Source organism: Ooceraea biroi, chromosome 1 (assembly GCF_003672135.1).
Source record: "Ooceraea biroi isolate clonal line C1 chromosome 1, Obir_v5.4, whole genome shotgun sequence".
Taxonomy (NCBI): Eukaryota; Metazoa; Arthropoda; class Insecta; order Hymenoptera; family Formicidae; genus Ooceraea; species Ooceraea biroi.
Genome location: NC_039506.1, coordinates 1,674,884 through 1,682,720, shown reverse-complemented (window position 1 = coordinate 1,682,720; position 7,837 = coordinate 1,674,884). Strand labels below are relative to the sequence as shown.

At 40.5% G+C, this 7,837-nt stretch overlaps 1 long non-coding RNA gene across 3 annotated transcripts; it reads right to left on the bottom strand.

Moving 5' to 3' along the window:
- Positions 1-5,782: 5,782 nt before the first annotated feature.
- LOC105280267 lies at positions 5,783-7,694 on the bottom strand. Of its 3 annotated transcripts, none has more exons than XR_002193353.2 (3): positions 6,728-7,694; positions 6,494-6,626; positions 5,783-5,935 (listed from the first exon to the last, which is right to left on the bottom strand). It is a non-coding gene; the product is annotated as an uncharacterized LOC105280267 (long non-coding RNA). The 3 variants fall into 3 exon arrangements; XR_002193352.2 differs by having other exon boundaries at positions 7,267-7,694; XR_002193351.2 differs by having other exon boundaries at positions 6,494-6,610; positions 7,267-7,694.
- Between the last annotated feature and the right edge of the window lie 143 nt (positions 7,695-7,837).

Below are 7,837 nucleotides of genomic sequence, written 5' to 3'. Positions count from 1 at the left end.
GTATAAGAGAGAAGCAACGATCCGCGCGAGAACGCTCGGGGATATCGAGAAAGTCGGAAAAAATGTCTCGGATATTCGTTGCATCTTTATCAGGTTTCATTGGGAAAATGGGACGTGATAAAACACGATATTATAATAGATGAGAGCTGATCGGTGAAAGAGACTCTCTCGTAGCGTCATCGCTCGTTAGGCGAAGCGTTTAACTTTGGAAGAAGAGAGGTTGCAAAGTAGACGACTGCACGCGCGAGACGACGCGGTAATTGCGCTGTCAACGGCAGTGTCTTGGTCGTGGAATCACGTGCATAATATCGCGCACAGCCTGGAACGCTCTCGCAGATTACTATCTGCATTCGTTCGACTCTCTTTCCCCCCGTTTTCCCCCCGTGGAAGATCGTTTCTAAATCAGATCCATCTGCGGGGCATCGCGCAAACACGCGCCAGTAGACCAGACGTATTATAATATACCGAGTGAAAAGAAGCCGAGGGGATATTACTTTCGACTTTTTATTCAATTTTTCATTTGAAATACTTGAGCGTATAGACTTATTCTGCGTTCTTTAGGAAAGTCGTTCCGTGCGACAATGCAGTTTCGACAATTTGCGCTCTTATCCCACTTATATCATTTAATCTCGATCTTTATTCCTTTCACCTACTAAATGCATTTTGACTAATTCTCTAGTCTCGATGACAATGGCAGCTGGTAGAAAACTTGATTTCGCAATCATATATATTTCAGTCAAAGTCGCGTCAACGCGGTACAGACTCTTGGAATTAATTTTCGCGCAAGCTCATGCCTCGGGAAAGACTAACCGAAAGTTTCAGGTGAATCAGCACCGGCTAAAGCTCCGGCATAAAGACGAAATGAAATTTAAGCGTAGCTCCCGGACATCATTAAGCAAAGCTTCATTCGCAGAGCACCTCTCGCTTCGCACGCCGAAGGACTTTCGAGGGGGTGAGTTATATGGGGATGATAGCGCTTTCGATAGATACTCGCGTCACTAGAGCACCATTAACTCTAGATTACAGCGCTGTGGTATTTACACAGGCCAGAGGCGTAACGTAATACGTGACGAGCCCCATCTTACCCCTGCCCTCTCCCTGTATCTTCCCCTTCATTACCTTCGCCCCCGCGTTCGCTGTTCTTCCGTTCACGCACGGAGCTCACCCTTCTCTCGGTCTCCCGATCTCTCTGTGCTGAGAGAGAGAGAGAGAGAGAGAGAGAGAGAGAGGCCAGGTTCTCTCTCCCCCCTCAAAACACGTCGTCATCCCTATTTGCTCGTCCCTATCCCCCTTCGAAATGTATCACTTCGCTTCATTTAATATCGTGGGACGTCGGGCGTACCGACGCCATTGTTCCCGTTAACAGTGGATCACGGCTAAAATAATACCTGCTAATGGCTCCCGGTTTTAAGCTGACAAACAACAGCACGAGTGTAATAATATAATGCGAGCGTCGCTCACGGACGACGACGATGGGATACATGATTTTCCTTCTCCTTCTCTCTGTACGTGTCCGTCATGTATGCGTTGGATTATTAGCAACGAGTAAATTTGGCAGATCGGGAATTACATCTTCTCCCTCGTAAGGCAAAGAATCTTGCGCGTTCCGCGCGCACAGAGATAAAGTCGAGTATAATTAAACGGAAGGTCTGTGTTTCTCGCCCCTCGGCTCGTGTTTGACCGTGAGGGCCTCGTCTCACCGAACAATTGCGATTGTCGGACCGGCACGTACTACTTCCTTTCCAATTAACGAGTTTTCCGTCAAAACGTACCTCCCTTTACAACAGTGCTCTATCCAATTCTTTGTCTCCCTTTCTCTTCTAGCTTTAACTCGCAAATTTTTTCATCCATCCTATTATCCGGCGCAAAATGCCTTTCGGGAAATCACGGCAACCAGGCATGATCCTCAAAGTGTTCCTCTCTCTCTCTCTCTTTCCCTCTCGCTTTCTCTGTAGCTGCGCCGCGCAATTTAATTTTTTCTTATTCTCACGTACTATACTGCGTTGTATAATTTTGCGAGTGAAAAAATGTACACGCCGTGCGACCGACCGCCGCCGCTTGCTACGCACCTGCGGCAGCAGTAATTTGTAGTTTTTATGAGAAATTCTATATTTGCCCGAGCTGTTCATTAACCCGCTCACGTTAACCGAGCTGCGACACGGTAATAAGGGCTACAGCAAGGTCGGGCAAAGGGGTATGGTGCTGTAGCAAGAGGCGAGCACAGTTATGAGTTGGCGCAAAGGGCGACGTGCAGAAGGAGAGCATGAGAGAAACGGATAGGAGAAAATGTGTGCGTGCGTGTGTGTATGAGAGAGCGCGAGAGGGTGCTTTCTGCTCTTAATTAATTATTTCCGCGACAAACGCTAACCAAAGTAGATCGAAGGAAGTGTGTGTGTGATTTAGGGTGAGTCGAAATCGCGACATTTTCTAATTGACATTATGATAAACTTGCAGATCATGAGCTATCATGGACTAATTCTTGATAAGATTACAATGTGTATGAATGAAAAGTTCTGCCAGATTTTAAAAGCGCATTTGCAAGAGAAAATACTTGAAGCGGTATTATGCGAATTACGTCCGCGTGATTTTCTTTGTAAAAACATTTTCCGCAAGCAAATAGGTGCTGTTAGAAAGAGGGAAATGATTGCTGTGAACTACGAAACAGAACAAGTTTCATAGTTAATCAGAATAAAGTGTACAATTATGCGTATACATATATAGAACGTTCTCAACTACTCAACTCAAAATCAATTTTTTTCAAATTTTATCTTTCAATGAGATTTTTAATATCATGTAAGTTTGCGATCGATAATACTCAAACCGCAATTCTGCCAAGCTCACTCGAAAGGCAAATGAGACCAAATGAGGAGAAGAATAGCTTACAAGCTATTCTTGTAGCTTTACAACTTATCTTGTGAACAATGAAATCGCTTATGAGATTAGTAGCATCTCGTTTTTCGAAACTTTTTCCTGAGCAATTCCAACAAATACTCGCTGCGTAGCAGTCCGCAACACGGATTGAGACGCGAGATCTTGGATGCATTGCATCGTCTTCTTGGCTGCACGCGAGTCGCGCTCGTTTCTTGAGTTACAAAACTCGGCTTGCCATACCTCGCGCCTAAAACAATATTGGCGGGGGCCAACCAGGGGTTCGGGGTTCGGGTTGTGCACATTAGATATTTATTTAAGGCCGTCCGACACGGCCGCTTTGCTACTCATTCGCCCTAGAACTCGACCGAATGCGCGTACATGTGCACATGCGTGTGCACGTGTGCACGTATCGAGTGCACGCACATATGCGTGAGCGCGTCATTGACATAGGTACCACAAAGTCTTTGGCACTAAGTACCCCAAACTCGAAATGTTGACCCGGTTAATAGCTCCGTGTTTGATTAGACTACTGTAGTTCGTATAAGCTGCCACCGGTAATGCGAGTTTCATCGCTGGCGACGGTCTATGTTCCATGATACATTATGCAGAAATGGCTCGACGCGCCTATTAAAGACGCGCCCTTCTTTGGTATCTTTGCTGCGTTGAAAATTAAGAAACGAAACTAAGTGTAAATCAGCCTTTTTCAAAAATTTATTTCAAACTTTTCAATTTGTTTCTTGGAATCATTTATTCTTTCTAGAGATAGAAGAAAGGGAGAAGAGGGGTTCTCTCGGTGATATACATTTATATTATATCAATCAGCTAGTATATTGCAGATAGATTTTGAAGATTTCTTTATTCCCGTTACTAGCGACAGTTTCCCGTTTAGGACAGGCTTCTACAATTCTACCAGGCAATTACCAATTATGGTTTAATTCTTGGATCTTGTTGCGCATTTGTCGTAAGGTTCATCAAAGGAAACGCTTCCGCTCCGTTATTTTCCAATTCACTAATTTACGGTAAATTCGCATTTTCCGCGTTGCCGAACTCGAAGAGGAAGTCGCAAAGAGTGGAGAAGAAGGCGCGCGACTCGGCGAGTACAATAAAATCAGAGAATACGCTTCGCTTCGCGTTGTGCACCACCGGGTTACACGAAAAGAGCGAAGAAAGGTTAATTATCGAATAACAAGGGATGTGCCGTTTGGAAACAGATCACCGGAAAGCGCGCTGAGATTGTTGCTTAGATTTTAATGCGTTCGACAAATATCACAAGATTTTCAATCTTGAAATGAGATAAGATATCAGGATACATCTCACGTCCATCGTGATAAAGAAAGATAGTCTGTAATTATACATGTTATTAAACAATCTCAAAACAAACGAAGGAAGAGATTTGTATTTACCGATCGAAATATTCTGTATCGTAAAGTTTGATTCGTGAAAACAAGTCAAGATAATTTACGGATATTAAGCATATCTCTGCCAAAATTGTAGTGTAACGACAGTCGTAGCACGTAGCTAAGCATGTATCTTTCGCGTTTGGCACGTATTAATTCTGCACATGGCACATGTAATAGTAGGCTCGTGACATTCTCAAGATATAAATAAAATTTCTTTATAAATTTCTCAGGATGAATGAAATCTTTTTGCATTTTTTCCTGGAATATAGATGCACATTGACACAAGTGCGTCTGCGCTTGCACGAAAAAGGAAGTAGCCCTCGATTAGAAACCGAGGGGCGTTCTACGGTAAAACCTCTTAAATCTACTGCACGAAAGGCAATGAAAACCATTGATCCTGGCCAACAAAATGGTGATCGTTCGCTCGAATGATCAATAAAGAGAGAATAACAACAGGGCTCGGCCGCAAGCCGACTTACACGTTTCAGCAACGATGCAATAAAGATCACTAAACGCCTAATCGACCGATCGATCGAGGATTAAAGGATCCGCAAAATCCTTCGGGCAATCCAACAGTATCGATTTTCTTGCTTGGTTGTTGAAAAAACATTACACGCTGTACACGTGCAGTTTACAAATAGAAATATAAAAGAAATACAAAAGACTTGACAAGATGGTTACGCAGCATCCGTGACACTTTGACTCACTTACCATGAGTGAGTCCATTTATCAAATTCAATTGTTTGATTTCAAGAGGTAAAGATTGAAAATTCTTTTCTCTACTTTTCGCAGTAACATGCCAATTTTTGGAAACAAGTCGTAGCTTATTCCTTTTTCGATCTCGTCAGGTTCCGCAACTTTATTAACGACAATCCAAAAGTGATATCCGCGCACGCGGCTAGATTCGCCATAATGCCATCTGTGTAAACGAATCAACCGGTGGCCGACTACCAATGGAGTCTACAAACATTTTGACGTTCATTCACGTTGAATGAATTCATGTGAAAGAACGTCTCTTACGCTCCTTAACATTGAAAAGGGCGAGAATTCAGGATGCTTTGCGCGTGCCGGCACTCGCCAGCCTCGTATGGTTACGTGTCGTCGTCCTTTCAAGAATATACTTGAGATATATGTATGATTTTCTTCGTTTGCGTGTGTAATCGAAAATATATGCTTTCATTTGCAACATATGTATAACATATGGCATTTGCAATTGCATAGAGTGAAAATCAAGAATAAAGAATCATAATATAAATCATATACATACTAGATATTTTTCAGTCTTATTCAGTCGTATTATTATCGATATATGACTACAATTTGCACTGTACGCATGTAACGAGTAACGATTTTAAAATAAAATGAGGGAGGGAGAGAGAGAGTTTATCAAATAGCAAGATCATTGTGCCACACGCATCGCTACACAAATCCTCGAAGAAATCAGAAACGTTTTAACAATATAAATGTATACTTGCCTCGTACAGTCTCGCGTTCCGTCTTCGACGCTTGGCTTTTTTCCATCACCTCCTCCTTTTCTCTTTTCTTCCGCGAATATCGCCATTGCTATTCAGATATTCGAGACTCCCTCCGTGGGGCTTTAATGAAAATATTTGCTAAGAAAACAGCTCTGCACTCCCCTCCTCGTTGTGGAGGTGTGCTCCACCCTGCAAGCAAGGCCAGTTATTCTTATATCCAGATTCGCAATGTTCTCCGCGAAGGCGATTTTCATACATACGTACATACATACGTATTGTATATATGTACAAAAGTACATACAATAATTGTCGAAATACAAGCAACTTTCGATGCTTTGACTTAAGATGCAATGTATTTTGATACATTATCACAGTATCCGTATCACAAGTACCGCGTGTGCGATAACACATTATACACAATATAATCGTATTTGTTTTTCAAACACTTTATTATATTCTGATCATTTCTGATGGCAGTAGATAATATACATCAAATGAAATCTTTTTCTCCTTACTTTTTTGTTTTTTTTCTACTTTCTACTGAGTTTACGAGAGCTCACGTACATTCCTTACTCGTACTAACGTGCGTACTGAGACACGTTCTTTTTAATTCTTACAAACATTCTCTTACCATAGAAAACAAGAGTTTTCAATAAAATAGTTTTGACATAAAAGAGATATTTAATGCGCATATTTATCCAAAAAATCATTTTTTGTATCAGCATTATTACAGAAAAATTTACTTACAATAATAATCCGTTACATTGGATCCATTCAATAATACAGTGGCGACATCTGTCCCTTCATTTGAAGAAACTAATTTCGCTTGATTCATATCAATTACTGGTCACTGCACTGTTTTATCTGTGAGAGAACGTTCCTGCGATGTATTATAATCATATAATATCATTTTGTTTCGATAAACTTGGACGAAATCCGAATAGATAAAACGCCATGAACCCACACATATTATCAACTTACTTTATCTAAGATTTTTATCTAATTAATCTTTGTAAGCTGAAGTCAAATAGGCATATATATCTAACGAATTATTTCTTGCATATATTTTTCATTAAAAACAATGCTTACTTTATCTTTCGATTTTATACATACGTATTTTCTTTTTCGCAAGTAGAATGATTTAATCGTCGAGTAATTTTTAGTTTTGTTTTGTATTGTATTGTTCCGAGATGATACCGAGAGAGAGAGAATAAAAAGAAAAAAGTTTAATTGCCTTTTTGGTCGATTTTCTTACGTAGCGTGTGCATATTTCATTTTATTTCCGTTTTTCGTCAATATAAAGAGCAAAAGAGTTGTGCTTTATCGTGTAGTAATATTGTACAATTAAATATTTTTATTGTATTTAATAAGAACTTTGATTAGGAGAGGAACTATAACTTGAATTATAATTTGAATAATTCGAATTAAAATATTAAAACGAGAGATATTTGGATTAAACACGAGACACGTGAACATTCAATCACCATTTTAGTTATGACATCTTGGTTATGATATCTTACCGTCCGTTTATCCAGCGTGTCCATTCTCCCGCCAACTTTTATGCAACCAGATGCTAGTTACCAACTGTATAATAATGCGCATTTGCATATCTCGCCATATCATTCGTACGAATTAAATTTGGCACGCGCTACTAAAGATATGAGACCTTTCTGTACTTTATATAACTATGCTTATGTATTTTGTTCCATTTTCTGTCTGTTATTTACGTAGATTAGCATTCTGTGGGCATTGATCAATAAAATCACACTGGTTTGTCTCGAGATATTCGGGATCCATTTGACGTTACAAATGCTTCGCAACACTTTCTATCCGAAAGAAGAAAAAGGATAGAGAGTAACGACGAAGCATTTGCAGCGCCAAATAGATAGCCGCAACTCCAATCGCGATGAGTATGTATGTACCTTAACCTGGGGGTCGATTGTGTATCATATTTATAATTTCATTGGTCAACATCTAGTAAATTTGCTCACTTCTGTAATTTTCACCCAAGTAATATGATACACAATCGACCCCCTGTATAGTGATTCGCGCGCGAAATGTCACAGTTGGTAATACGGTCGGATTCGCAGT